General features: G+C 43.5%; 1 protein-coding gene across 9 annotated transcripts in view; it reads left to right on the top strand.

Moving 5' to 3' along the window:
- Window positions 1–14,316, top strand: part of PDE4B (phosphodiesterase 4B) — a 552,462-nt gene that overhangs the window by 482,271 nt on the left and 55,875 nt on the right. The window contains exon 1 of one of the 9 annotated variants that reach the window (XM_021093173.2): window positions 1,496–1,665. The gene's annotated coding sequence lies outside the window, so the exon portion shown is untranslated. 9 annotated transcript variants of the gene reach the window in all.

The raw sequence follows: 14,316 nt of genomic DNA, 5'->3' as shown, positions 1-14,316 counted from the left end.
ATCATAACCTCATGATGTAGCCATTAGTACCCCAGTTTTACAGGTAGAGACCCTCAGAGTCACATTGAACAAGCAGCCTGTTCAAGGACTCACCAATGTATATGGCAGAACCTTTTCTTCTTCAAACCATGCCGGCTCTACCCTCCAGTAGCCATGAAAAAAAATACAAACTGGGATGGATAAACAGGTTGATTTTAATTGAGCAATTTCAGCATAGAGGTGGACACTTAAATGAGAAGCTGCAAAGGGGAAACAGAAGGGACAGAAGAATCAAGATGCTAGTGATAGTTGTCAAGACCTAAGAAAGTAGGGAGTTAATTGATTTTTTTCCCTAGAAATGTTTGAGCGAAGTATCACATACATAGAGAAAAGAGCACAAATCTCAAGTGTAGAAGTCAGTGAATTTTTATAAAACAAACACACCCATGCAGCCGGTACCCAGACAAGAGACAGATCATTGCCAGCCCCATGGAAGTTCCTTTCAAGTCCCCTTCCAGTCCCAGCCCCTGTCCAGGTAACCGAGTCAAGGTAACAGCTCTCTTGACTTTTTTTTTTTTTTTGGTGATTTTAGGGCCGCCCCCTTCTGCATATGGAAGTTCTCAGGCTAGGGGTCAAATTGGAGCTGTAGATGCCATCCTATGCCATAGCCACAGCAACGCTAGATCCTTAACCCATCGAGCGAGGCCAGGGATCGAACTTGCATCCTCATGGACACTAGCCAGATTGCTTTCCACTGAGCCATGACTGAAACTCCATTGACTTCTCACATCAGACATGCGTTTTTGCCTCTTTTGAACTTTACATAAATTGAATCATCCCTGTGCTTCTTAGCATTGGATGTCTTTTCCTCGACATTTACGTCTATGAGATTCATCCCTGTTGTCTCATGTGGCAGTTGTTTGGATTGATTTAACCATCACACAACCTCGCAGAGTACCACCTCCTCTCGTGGTAAAATTCTGATGATGTGAGACCGATAAAAACTGTATTTATCTTTCTTTTCTACATGCTTTCTTTGGGTAGGAAGTTGGGAAGACTCAACGGATATGTTTCTGACATATACAAAGCTATGTTAAAATTGCATTTAGATATAGTGTGTAGAAAACTTATAAGAAAGTCCCTCATAATCTGCTCCATAGCACTGCATACAGCCTTATAATCAGAAAAGAAGGTTCAAAATGGTCTGTGCAGTTTACAGATACATTCTAAAGAGGATGAGGTTCAGCAAATATACTGGCATTCCCAAAAGAAGAAAATTGTAGGGTTATGAAGGTTTGGAACTTTAGGATTCATTGAATTATTCTTAATTATTTGGAAATGACATCCACCAAGTCTTGGAAGGAGGTTTAAGGAAATACCAGTTGGCATTTGGTAATATCTCTCTGGAAAGGCCCTATGTTAACCATGCTGCAATGCAAATATAAATAACTGGATACATTTTAAGACACATGACATAATGTTCTGAAACATAATGTCCCAGAGTGGTCAGAAATTTAGATGAGTCCATGATTAGCATGGCAGCAAGGTTGAAGAAACCTCCAAGTTACTCAGCTTCCCTTGAGACTCAGTGTCTTCTATAAAACAGAGATAACGCTCCACCTCATTCTCTGGCTGCCAAGAGAATCTGATAATGGATGTGTGAGAAAGCACTTTGCAGACTCTAAGGTAAGAGTGTGGTATGATATGTCCTTCCCTGTTGCTCAGTACAGGTTAACATGAAGGAAGGGTACCCAAATTGGAAGCATCACAGAGGGTGGCAAAGTTGAGCTGGGGCATGGAGAGCCAGGTCTTTGGGGTCAGACAGTCCTGGGTGGGAGGGCAGGCTCTCTGCTGGAGGAGGGGTTGTGTGGCTTTAGGCAAGTTATTTAACCTTCTCCAGCCACAGATTCATCTCTAGAGTAGAGATGGTCACACTGCTTACATTTGCCAGGAGGAGTGGATAATTGTCAGCAAAGCACTCCTTATGGCCCCTTGTGCATAGAATATTCCCTGTAAAGAGTGTGGGTTGCTGTCATTCTATGAGAGCAACGCTAATAGTGTAATAGCTTCAAGCATCCACTTAGCACTGTTGATGGGCAAGGCATCGTGCTAACCTCTTAGGGTCTCTGTCTTTGTGGTTTCATTATTTAGGGGAACCTTTGCAAGGCTGAGAGTAGAGAACAGGCTGGTGGCTAGCAGCTCACCCCTGATGGCTGCTGGGCATCTGAGGGTTCAGGTGCCCTGGGCACCTCCTATGGGAGGGCTTCTGATGAGGTAAACTACACTCTCCCTTTCCACCCCATGGACTCAAGGAAGAACTTTGCCTCTGTTTCCTTAATGAGTCAACTAACAGAACAACAGAACTAAAAGAAGCTCTGGACATCACCTGTTCCAACACCAGGTTTCAAAATCAAAGAAATATAACTGAGAGGCTGAGGGGTTTGCTGGAGTGAACTAGGGATAAACCTGGAAAGAAAATCCAAATCTCTCATCTCCCAGTTCAGAAGTTTTTCTTCTACGCCTCTCTTAGGCAGTGGCTTCACCTCCTCTCTTTCAGGGCAAATGCAGGATTATCTCCTTAAGAATTGGGCCCAAATCTGATTCCTCACAGAATCTCCTGGGCAATGCTTTGCACCTAATAGTTCACTCAGAAAAATATTTTTAAATGGCATCGAATTTCTAGGATGCTCTCTTCTCCTGCTCAGATTTTAGAATCGGGGGTCAAACTTAAAGATCATCTTTAAATGACCGGATTCATTCATTTTCACTGAATTCTATGTGCATGTCCCACTTTCTAGGGAAAGCTTCCTTCTCTAATTCGGCTGAGACGTCAATCTGTCTTTCCCCTGCTTTTTCCACTGTCTTGCTGTAGGGCTCTGTGCTGGTGCCTATGTTGACATGGGACAACATAGTGGCTCAGAGTGTGAGACCAGGAAGAATTAATTAAGAGAGAAGGGAGGATCCTGGCCACAATTTATGAGATGCTTAATGACTCTAAACTTACCTTTCCTTACCTGTAAAGTGGGGAAGACAATATTTACATAAGATGTTAAAGGTGATACTCAGTACACAGCACAGCGAATACTCAGATGTCTTCGTCTTAGGTTGTATCACAATGGACACATTGGCATGTCTGCCTCCCCCAATAAACTGTGATGTTCTTAGGCCCAGAACCTTCTTAGTTAACTTTTTTTTTTCTTTTGTCTTTTTCCCTTTTCTTGAGCTGCTCCCGCGGCACATGGAGGTTCCCAGGCCAGGGGTCCAATCGGAGCTGTAGCCACTGGCCCACACCAGAGCCACAGCAACGCTGGATCCGAGCCGCATCTGCAACCTACACCACAGCTCACAGCAACGCCGGATCCTTAACCCACTGAGCAAGGCCAGGGATCGAACCCGAAACCCCATGGTCCCAAGTCAGATTTGTTAACCACTGCGCCACAACGGGAACTCCCTTCCTAGTTGCCTTCATATCTGTGGTTACCTTGGACCATGTTGGCTGCTGCAGAGCAGATACTCGGTGTTTCAAGAAGGGAGGGAGAAAAAGAAGGAGGGAGCGGGGAGCAGTGGGCTCCCACCTAAGACACCAAGGCCTGGATTTGGGCCCAGCTCTTCCAGCTGTGAGCTGTTGGGTGTTAATGTAGCGGCTCAATGTGGGTAAAATGCATTCTCCTTATCAGCAACATGGGTTCGTGGACACTCACCTCATAACATCCTTAGGGGGATCGTTTGAGACAGTGTATGCAAGGAGGTTTTGTAAATGGAAATGTACCTTCCACATTTTGGGTGAGAATCTTTTTGGTTATGACAAGATCTGCCATTGCGGTCTTGGTTTTACTCCTAATCACTTAGCTACTGGGCAGTGAGGTAGCCTGGAGTTAGAAGGCACTGGGGTAGCTGCTGTGAGGAAGTCTTTGCTTTCAGGATGTTTACAGTATGGAAGGGAGGGTAGAACCCGTGGCCCATGCCCCTGGCCATGGCAGGTAGTGTAAGAGAACTCTTGGGCAGAGGCCCTTGACCTCAACTGACCTATCTTCTTGAGTGCCCAGCTGTCTCTGAAATGACCCTAAACCGCCCATGCCTGCCAGGCTGCCCAAGCTCATCTTTGGACTGCTGCTTCCTTTAGTCAAATGCCACCAGTATCACGGTCTCGTTTTCCTCATAATGCACATTTTAGAACAGCAAACTGTATCCGCTGTGATGTCAGTGGTACGGTGGCATAGCAGGTGGCAGGGGTGGCCTGCTGCGGGTGGAATAGAAAGTCAGAGGCTGATGTCTGACAGCCCACTTCCCCACTCTGAGCCTACAGACCTGCTCTGGGACTTTTGCCTGCACCCTCATGAGCCCAAGTTTCTCTTTCCCCAGGCGTATAGGTCTGGGAGCCCCCAGAGAACACAAATCAAGTGAAGTTTTTGTTGCAGAGCCTCTTCTGCCCCATCAGAGATCCATGAAGCCTGTTCAGTTTAAAAGCAGCTCCTTATTCTAGATACACCCTGAAGCATTGCCTAACCTTCTCACATCCAAACCCCGATTTCTTGAACCTACCCTTTTCCCCTAAAGGAGGATTTAAGTGGATGTGAAGCCTGAGTTCTTAACGCTGCAGTGTTTAGGAGGTTTATTAGCTCACGTGCGTATTGTATTAGTTTTCTGTAGCCTTTGTAAGAAATTTCACAAACTTTGTGGCTTAGGACAACCCAGATCGAGGTTTTGGCTCTGTTCCTTTCTGGCGTCTCTAGGGGAACATTCATTTTCTTGCCGTTTCCAGCTTCTAGAGGCTGCCTACATTCTTTGGCTCCTGACTTTCTTCCATACTCAAAGCCAACAATGGTCAGTTGAATGTTTCCCATATTCCATCACGAGGACATTGACTCATCAGCCTTCGTCCACATTTAAGGACCCTTATACATTGGGCCCACCTAGATAATAATCTGAAATTACTACTAGGTTAGCTCCTGAGCAACCTTATTCCCATCCACCCTCTGAATCCCCCTTTGCCATGTAGCATAATATATTGAGAGGTTGCAAGGATTAGGATATAGACATCTTTAGGAGGCCTTTGCTCTGTCTGCCACAGGTATGGAGAGTGATATTGGGATCCCGGATGTTTCTGTAGTAATGATGGGCAAGTACCGCCCTCGGGCGGGACACTTGTTTTTGCAAATAATGCCTTATTAGAACAAGTCACTTGCATTTGTTTCCGTCCTGTCTGTGGCTGCTTTCATGCTTAAATGGCAGAGCTGAATATTTGCAACTCGGACCATGTGGCTCACAAGCCTAAAATAAGTACTGTCTGGTCATTTTTTAATAGTTGACTGACTTTTGCTCTCTAATTCATGTACCTATATATCTCCAATTCTAACTGTATTCATATATAATCCATATATCTCTGATCCTAACTATACCTCTATAGAATATCACCCAGGGACCTGTGGACATCTTCTTCATGTTTTTCACTCACCCCTGGCCCAAACACACACACACACTCACTTTTAAATTCCTCTCCTGCTGTTCTTCCTCTGTAACATAGAAGTACTAAACCCATATAGTAACTCCAAGCACTATAAGGTATCATCTCTTTACTTTGATACATGCTATTCCCTTTGCATATAGAATACACTTACTTTCTTTTTCTATCTCCTGCCAGGCAAACTCCTATTCATCCTTTAAAACCCTAGCAGGCATAACTTCCTCCCGGAAGCCTTCACCTCCACTCCTACCCAAGGAAAAGCAATTACTCCTGTTCTCAAATAGTCTTTCTGGACTGTAAGTGCTTCAGTGTCAGTAATTGTTCTATTTATCCTTGTCGTGTCCTTTGTGTCTAGCATAGGGATTGACACCTATTATGTATCCATAAATACTAGTTTAATTGAATGGGACTTGAAATGTTGCCAGTCAGAGATGAGGCACATTGAAGTGGCAACAACAGGTTCTATAAAAATTAAAAACTGGTTCCTGCTCTTTCACAGAGGGAATAGATCTTGGAGGTGTTAGTTCTCTTCTCCTGACCTTGGCATCATCACCTAAAAACCAAGGAGTTTGTTGAAATATGGTCAGTCTCTTGGGCCCCTTCCAGCTTTAAGGGTCCTCTCCAAGAGATGTTAGCCTGATTCCTTGCGGATATTGAGAAGCGGGAAATCTCCTGCATTGGGCTTGTGCCCTGAAGAGCTGGAAATCTTCCAAGACATATATCACTTATAGCTTCACTGTGACTTTGTGGCAACTTGGGACTGAGGAGATGGGGAGCAGAGCAAAGAATTGGTGAGATAATCAGGAGGAATCTTGTGTTTGTCACTGACCTTTCTCTAGGAACCAATTAGAAGATAGACATATGCCACCAAGAGTCATGGCCAGGCAGTGTGTGCTCACCATCCCTGGCTCATAATCCTTGGAAGAAATCCACGCCTGCAGCTCTGTCCACTTAACAGAGACCCACCCCAAGTCTTTGTCATGTGGGAATCACAGCAAACTCCAGGCAGTCCAAAGTAACATTAACCTCCCCTACCTCCCTCATATCTGTCCGTGGTTCTGCTCTTAGGCCTACCCCAAGGCTAGAAGCTGTAGAGACAACTTTAGACACCCCTCTCTCCATCTTATGAAGAACAATGTATTGTTTTTTGCCATGTTATGAATTAGTGCGTTTTTTTTCATTACTGAAAACGTATCTCTTCCATCCCATTGTCATCACCTATTCTAACCTGCATTGTTTTCAGCTTAGATCCCTGCAGTTAGGTTTTGCTGGGATCCTTAACTCTAGCTACTTTCTATTGAGAACCATCTGCCCTGCTCCCTTTGGCCCAACTCTCTTAAATTCCCTCTTTCCTGATGCCTCTCCCCTCTTAAAGAACCTCCAATTGCTCCTTCCTCCTCCTGCATTAAGTCCAGACCCCACCACTTCATAATCTGGCCCCACCCTGACTCTGACCATTTTTTTTCAACACTCTCTGTTTGGTAAGACGTATCTCCCCACTGCTGGGTTGCATTTCCTTTTGGACACCACGGCTTTCCATCTCTAATTTCCTTTGTTTGGCTTTTAGTTCAGTTATGTGAGTGCACTTCCACAAATATGTATTAGGCACCTGCTCTGTTCAAAGCACAGGCATGCCTTGCTGTTACTGGTCCTTCTTAGATGACAGAGTGCCCTTGCCATTTGCCTTCTGTGCCGGAGCATTTCTGCTCCCCTCCCGGATCACACATTTCTTGAGGACAGCAATGCTTGTCTTTGGCTTCTTTGTACCCCGACTGGGGTCTGCTAGTGAGCCCAGACACGAGGTCACCTTTCCAGCGTCATTCACTATTTCCTTTCCCACTTGTTCTGTCATCTGCACATTAGTGATAATGCAATCGACTTCACACAGTTGTTTTGAAGATTAGATTTTGTTCAGACAGACTCTCAATGGTGCTTCTCTATCCTTCCCATGGTCCTTCAGTTTTTGATGCGTCAGCTCCTGAACGTTTGGAGTTAGAGAAAATGACCAAGAGGATTTTACCATGATTAGATATAGAAATTGTTCTTGCCCCTCAAACCTTGATCAGAACATTCCACACTGAACCAGGGCGTTAGAGTAGGTTATTGCCTTTTATTTTAATTGTTTATAAGGCAAGCATTTATTAAGTGCTTGCTGTTTATGAGGCTTGCCATTAGCAATTCCAGCGGGCCCTTTTGCAGATGAGTCATTCCCTCTTCTCAGACCCAGCCCTCCCTACCCAAGAGGAAGTGCAGTATGGGAACTTAAATTTAACGTTTTTACTGAGGGTTTGGTCCTGAGCTTGTAAAACTCACTCACCCTTCACCATCTCCGGTTCTCCTGGAAGCTGTGGCTGCCAGGTGCCAGCTGGGACCTTCTGACTGCTGGCTGCCTGGGCTACCCAATTTCAGAAAAATAATTTTGACTCCAAACTACAACTATTTAAAATTCATTTGAAGCGTAGTAGTATTTTACTCATTCAATAAATTCAATCTGTGAATAAAATCAGCTCAGTAAATGTTTGCTAAATTAAAGTATCACTCAACAAGACCGACTTAATCTCAAAATGTCTGTTGTACGCTTCTGCAAATAAACTTTGTAATATAATCTACTTTTTAAAAGATCAGTATTCCCTTGTTTATTATTTCAAAAAATACTAATTCTCATAATTCAAAGAATCCTTTTAAACAAAATTACATGACCCTGTGTGATAAATGCTAGAGAAAACCACCAAAGCAGAAACAAAACAAACAGCAAACCTCAGCTAATAAGAAAGCTTTTTTAAAAATCACCATTGGAATCTATTTTCTAGATTATCTAAGTATTAAGACTGCTCAGAATCTATGTTAAATTGATGCATGTGTGAAACTGGCAAAAAGGGGCCAAAAATGTCAGAAGTGACATGCAAAACATTTACAGTCCTTGTTTGTATGTGTGTGTTCAGGGAAGGATTGATTTAAGCCAATATTTTCTACCTCGCCGGCACATTTATGTTGGCGGGATTTCCCTGGTAAATATTGGTTTAAACCAGACACTGAAATCTTTAATCACTTTTAACAGACACTGCATTATACTGCCTGAGACACTGCAGTAGAAAAGCAGAGACAGGGAAAGAGTAAGCCCAGCTGATAAGTATGATCTTCCAAGGGTGAAAAGGAAAAATTGGAATCAAGTAAAATTCTTCAGAGGCAGAAATGCCAAGAAAACCATTGCTGAAATTCAAATTTTTGTTTTTCTAAAGTCTGGAGCTGAATTCAGTTAAGTGACGTGGTTTACAAACCAGGGAAGTTAGGGCAGGATCGGAAGTACTGCGAAAGCAAGAGAAATGGGTCAAAGGAAGATGAACTAGCTGTGGTAGATGCAATGTGGGCTTCTTTCTCAGATTCTCCAACAATTCTGGTTTGCTTCTACGTCGAGTTGGGGTGCCATGAAACCTAGGGCCTAATTTTATATTGATGTGCCAGTCAGAAGTTGGGAATCTGTCACATAAAGCCACTGCTTGTCTACCTGCAAACAAGGCTACAAAAAACATACTTAACCTTCCCACCACATGTGCGTACACTCGCACACACACACACACACACACACACACACACACCCCTCCCCTCAATTAGTCACTTGGTTTTATTCACGCTGTGCCTTTATTCACAACCTGTGGTTTTTATTGAATCACCAAGAGCCCCATACATCACGTCTAGAGCCTCTGGGTCTCCTGCTCCATGTCCCCCACCTCTGCGCTCCTTAAATCCTCACCTCGCTCATCTCTGACACAGCCCTGGACCACTTAGATGTTTCTAAGCATGTCTTCAGGAGGACTGGCTGTTTTATCTCTGAAGTCTAGGATTATCTCTGCTTAATTAGATCATTGCAGCCCACCTTGTAGGGCAGATGATGATAAGATTTGAAAGAACCAGGGACTCTACTGGAATGAATGGTCAGCCCCACTGAAGGCTGCCTAAGGGAAATATTGGGTTTTGTTTGTTTTTTTTCCCTTTTCCTTTTTTTAAAAATTTATCAGCTCCTGGGACAGATTAAAGGGGCAAGACTCCCAGGTAAAAAAAATGTTAAAAACGAAAGACTTAGATAGGGTGGTTATTGCCAAACTTGGCTGAGGACTGGGGTCACCTAAGGCAACTCTAAGAACAAATTCCCAGAGTCCAGCCCAGAGAGTCTGCTTCAGGAGGTCAGGGTTAGCCAGGGAAGCACCCACGGGGACTCAGCCTTTTCATAGACGAATGTAGTGATGGGGCATCGACTTTAGATTCAGGCCAGGTTACAGACAGAGTTCCATCACAGACCTATTGTGACTTTGGGCAGCTTGTGCAATCTCTCTGAGCCTCAGTTTACTCAGCTATAAGTAAAAATAAGAATAATAATTACTGGAGTTCCCGTTGTGGCTCAGTGGTTAACAAATCTGACAGGGAACCATGAGATTGCGGGTTCGATCCCTGGCCTCACTCAGTGGGTTAGAGATCTGGCATTGCCATGAGCTGTGGTGTGGGTTGTAGATGTGGCTTGGATCTGGCATTGCTGTGGCTCTGGTGTAGGCTGGCGGCTACAGCTCCAATTCGACCCCTAGCCTGGGAACCGCCATATGTCGTGGGAAAGACAAAAAAAAAAAAAAGAAGAAGAAGAAGAAGAATTACTTAATGGGGTGGTTGCAAAGATTAAATAAGATCATACCTATAATCTCTCACATGCTGCCTGCCTTCTGGTTGATCAAAAAGAGAGCAAAGTCTATCCAAATGTCTCCTTGGGACTTAGCCAACAGAGGCAGCCACTAAAGCAGCCCCGATGGCACTGGAGGCAGATTGTCTGAGTCTGAATTCTGATTCCACCAAATCTGTGACCCTGAGAGAGCTACTGAATTTCTCTGTCTCTCATCTGCAAGAGTCAAAGGATCTATCATATGTAAAATAATACTCAGGTCATGAAATGATGATGAAGATTAAATTAGCTGCCTAGAAACTTTGGTACAGGATAAATACTAATCATTCCCCTTATTAACCACCTCTTCGAAATCAAGTGTTTTGAGGAGAATGCATGTTGGCCTTGGAGTACTCAAGTCTAGAACAGGGCTATTCAATTGACATATAATACAATACTCAGAGGTAATTTAAAGTTTTCTAGAAGGCTTATAAAAAGAGACATGCGATTCATTTTAATAATGTATTTTACTGAATTTAATATATGCAAAATATCATAATTTCACATGTTAAATATAAAACTTTATGGAGCTATTTTACAGATATTTTTTCTATACAGAGTCTGTGAAATCCAGTGTGTATGTTACACCTGCGGCACGTCTCACATGAGACTCACTACATTTTAAGTGCTCAACAGCCACACATGGTTAGTAACTACCATACTGGACAGTGAAGAAATTTTAGATTCTAAAGCAAGTCTCCTCACCTCGATGAGCCTCAATGATCTCATCTGTAAAAACGGAGACAACTTCCATGGCTTTGAAGAAGAAAGGGAGCAAACTTGAAAATGCTTTGTCAACTGGAAAACACTGTATTGTAGGCTTTTGGCTCTCAGCAAACTCTTGACTGGCAAATGCAATGCCATTCTCACATGGAAAAGTGCCCCAGATCCTGGGTAATTGGAGACATCACCCAGGAGAGCCCCAGGTGGAGGCACTTTCTTATAGCTGGGTGAAAGAGGTTTCAGCCCATGATGTTTCAAGAGACAGGAAATCTCTCTTCCTCTTCTCCCTGCCTACCATGTTTATTCCCAATGCCTTTGCTTCAATTCCCTATTGATTCTTGACATTTCTTTGACAGCTTTCATTCTACAAGTAAAAAGAAGTGTAAAATATAAATAACCCTTCCATTCCCTCTGATAACACCTGTTTGGGATCTCATTACTTTTTTTTTAATTTTACAAAGATTTTTATTTTTTCCATTATAGCTGGTTTACAGTGTTCTGTCCATTTTCTACTGTACAGCAAGGTGACCCAGATAATAGATGCAAACTCATTACTTCTTAATGGCTAACTTTTCCTGCAAAAAATACTCTCTGATAATAATAATTTATCAGGTGCTTATTCTCTATCCCTCCTATTATCCTTGCAATCTTACTGCTATTGGATCAGTAATTCCTCTTATAGGCTGCATTGTAAAAGCAAGAGCACTGAAGCTGAAGCAGAAAGCCTAGGCTCTGCTCTCGGTTTCCGCATTTACTAGTTATGGGATTTGAGGTGAGACACTTAAACTCCCTGAATTCAGTCCCTTCCTCTACATAATACAGACAATAATACATCACAAAGCATGATGAGGATTAAAAAGATTATGCATATGAAAGAGATCTGTAACTGCAAAACATCACACAACTGTATAACAGCATTAAGATATCTGTAGGAGTTCCTGTCGTGGCGCAGTGGTTAACGAATCCGACTAGGAACCATGAGGTTGCGGGTTCGATCCCTGGCCTTGCTCAGTGGGTTGACGATCCGGCGTTGTCGTGAGCTGTGCTGTAGGTTGCAGACCCGGCTCGGATCCCGAGTTGCTGTGGCTCCGGCGTAGGCCAGCAGCTACAGCTCCGATTAGACCCCTAGCTTGGGAATCTCCATATGCCACGGGAACGGCCCTAGAAAAGGCAAAAAGACAAAAAAAAAAAAAAAAAAAAAAGATATCTATAAACCTCTTTGTGTGCACCATTCTTCTGCTGAACAGCTTTCGAGAGCTCCACCTTGTTTGCCAAAGAAACTCAAGATGCCTTTATCCAGCATAAAAAGCTGTCCAAGATCTGGCCCTGACCATGCTGCTTTTGCACATCTCTTCCACTCTGCTCCCTGACTGAAACCTAGTGTTCTAACCAAATAAGACGGTTATAAATGTCCTCCCAAACAGGACCAAAGCGGGGACATATTTCTGATTTCACATTGTTCATGGCCTTGCCTCAGTTTTTTCATCTCTCAACATGTTACCCGCTCTTCTTTATCTGGCCCCCCAGTCTCTCCTGGTCTCTCTTCCCTCCATGCCTTTAAGACCTCTGTGTGCTGCCTTTGGACCTTACTTGTGTCCTCCATATGACAGCTGTCCAAATCTATCTGGAACTAGTGCACAGACACTTGCAGCATGGTGCCTCAATCAGCTAGTCTGTGAAAGTTAAATAATAAATTCTTCTGTGATTTTGCAGAAGTCCCCTTGAGACACAGAAAAGGCCCTATATGAAAACTAGCCAGGCTAGGAATCTAATCAAGGCATGCATGCAAAGGAAATAGAGAGCTTCTTAACTGTGACAATATTGAATAAATCAGCAAAAAGAAGGTGGTTTGTTTGGAGACTTGTCAAAAGAACCAAGAACAAGAATTCTTGATGTAGTTTCTCCAGCACTGACCAGTAGCAAAGATTCCATCCCAGTAGCAAAGATTCTATTCCAGTACCATCTGTTGGGAGGCGGGGCAAGTCAGCAGTGTAAATAATATTTTTTTGAGCTCCTACTAGGTAATAGATACTACACTGCATTAAAGACCAGCCAAAAGGATCTATTCCCTGCTCTCAAGAAGTCATGGGTGAAATAAACTGAGAGAAAGAATTCCAATGACATGGTCAGTTGGAAATAAGAAGCCGAAACCTGGTTGTTGCAGGAGCTGAGAGGAAGGGAGCTTAATCCAACCTCAGAATATTTTGAAAGCTTTGCAGAGGAGTTAAGTCTAGGCTGAATCCTAAGAGATAAGTAAGAGTTGGCCAGGTAGACGAAGTTGGAAAGGGCACTTCAGGCCAATGGAAACACTTGAGCAGAAGCAATGATAGTCACTGTCACTAGTGGAAAGCTAAGCGTAGCAGCTTGAGAAGAGCAGACATTTAAGTCATCCAACTAACTGCCCAGCTCTGATTTCATGCTTGCCAAGCAATCTCATGATTAGAATTTGGTCTCCCATGTCGAGGAACGCGCAATGACCAGTTGACATGAGAAGCTCCCTGTAAATTATTGCTTTCCATCAATTAATTCATCGGTCTCTGATTTCTGATGGCACTCTTGTGGGACTAGTACCAGTGAAATGAAACCAGGGCACGCTGACAGCCATCACATTCTGACCTAAAAAGGTGAGGCGACAGAGACTTTCCGTCACCAACCAAATACCCACCATCTGAGGGTTTCAACTCATAAACATCTCGAATGCCGTGACCTCTCTCCATCTGCATTCCTACAACACAATTGTAGCCATCACTATTTCCTGCATGTGTTAAGGCAATAAAAGAAATAATAATGCTACTAGCACCTGGTATGAATGCTTACTAGGTGCTGGGTCCTGTGCTTAGTCCTTTGATGGGGAGTACTTCATTTCCCTCCAAGATCTTGAGCTTCCTCCAGATCCTGAGCTTTTAAATACTATTTAACTAGCCTTCTCGTAGCCATGCGCACCTTCAAGTTCATTCTCCAAATTGCAGGGAGAGTGATCTTTTCTAAGTGCAGACTTGGCTAGGCCGTTCCAAGTCTCCCTCCTTGGCTTTCCAGGGCTCTGAAGGGCTGGATCTAAGCTTCTCTCTCCCACCTGTCTTTGTCTCTGGTGTGTCTCTGCCCCATGGACCGCTCTCAATTCCTGGAGCCCCTTGATGTTCTTCCTGCTAGATTGCTTTCCTCCCTCTTGGCCCCTAATTTTTATTCCATCAAATCTTATGACTTTCCAAGGTAGGCCTTCCCTGAACTCACTATCACATCTCATTTCTCAGACTTTGCTATCCCTGCTACAAATTCTCAAGGCACCCAGTTTTTTAGTAGCTCCTTTTCCAGTTGTAAGGAAATATGTTCCTGTTACTTATTTGTCTCTTCCTGCTAGAATATAGGTTTTTCAAGTGAGCAAAACCATGTCTAGAAAACGTACCATTATACACTTGGCTTTTCATACTGAGCCTCCAACATAATA

The sequence above is a fragment of the Sus scrofa genome, chromosome 6, assembly GCF_054392235.1.
Source record: "Sus scrofa isolate SSC_HxYL_T2T_F1_AM1 chromosome 6, Sscrofa_HxYL_maternal_Yorkshire_Landrace_v2.0, whole genome shotgun sequence".
NCBI classification, from domain to species: Eukaryota; Metazoa; Chordata; class Mammalia; order Artiodactyla; family Suidae; genus Sus; species Sus scrofa.
The sequence above is the reverse complement of the archived record's forward strand: the minus strand, read 5'-3'. Positions and strand labels throughout refer to the sequence as shown.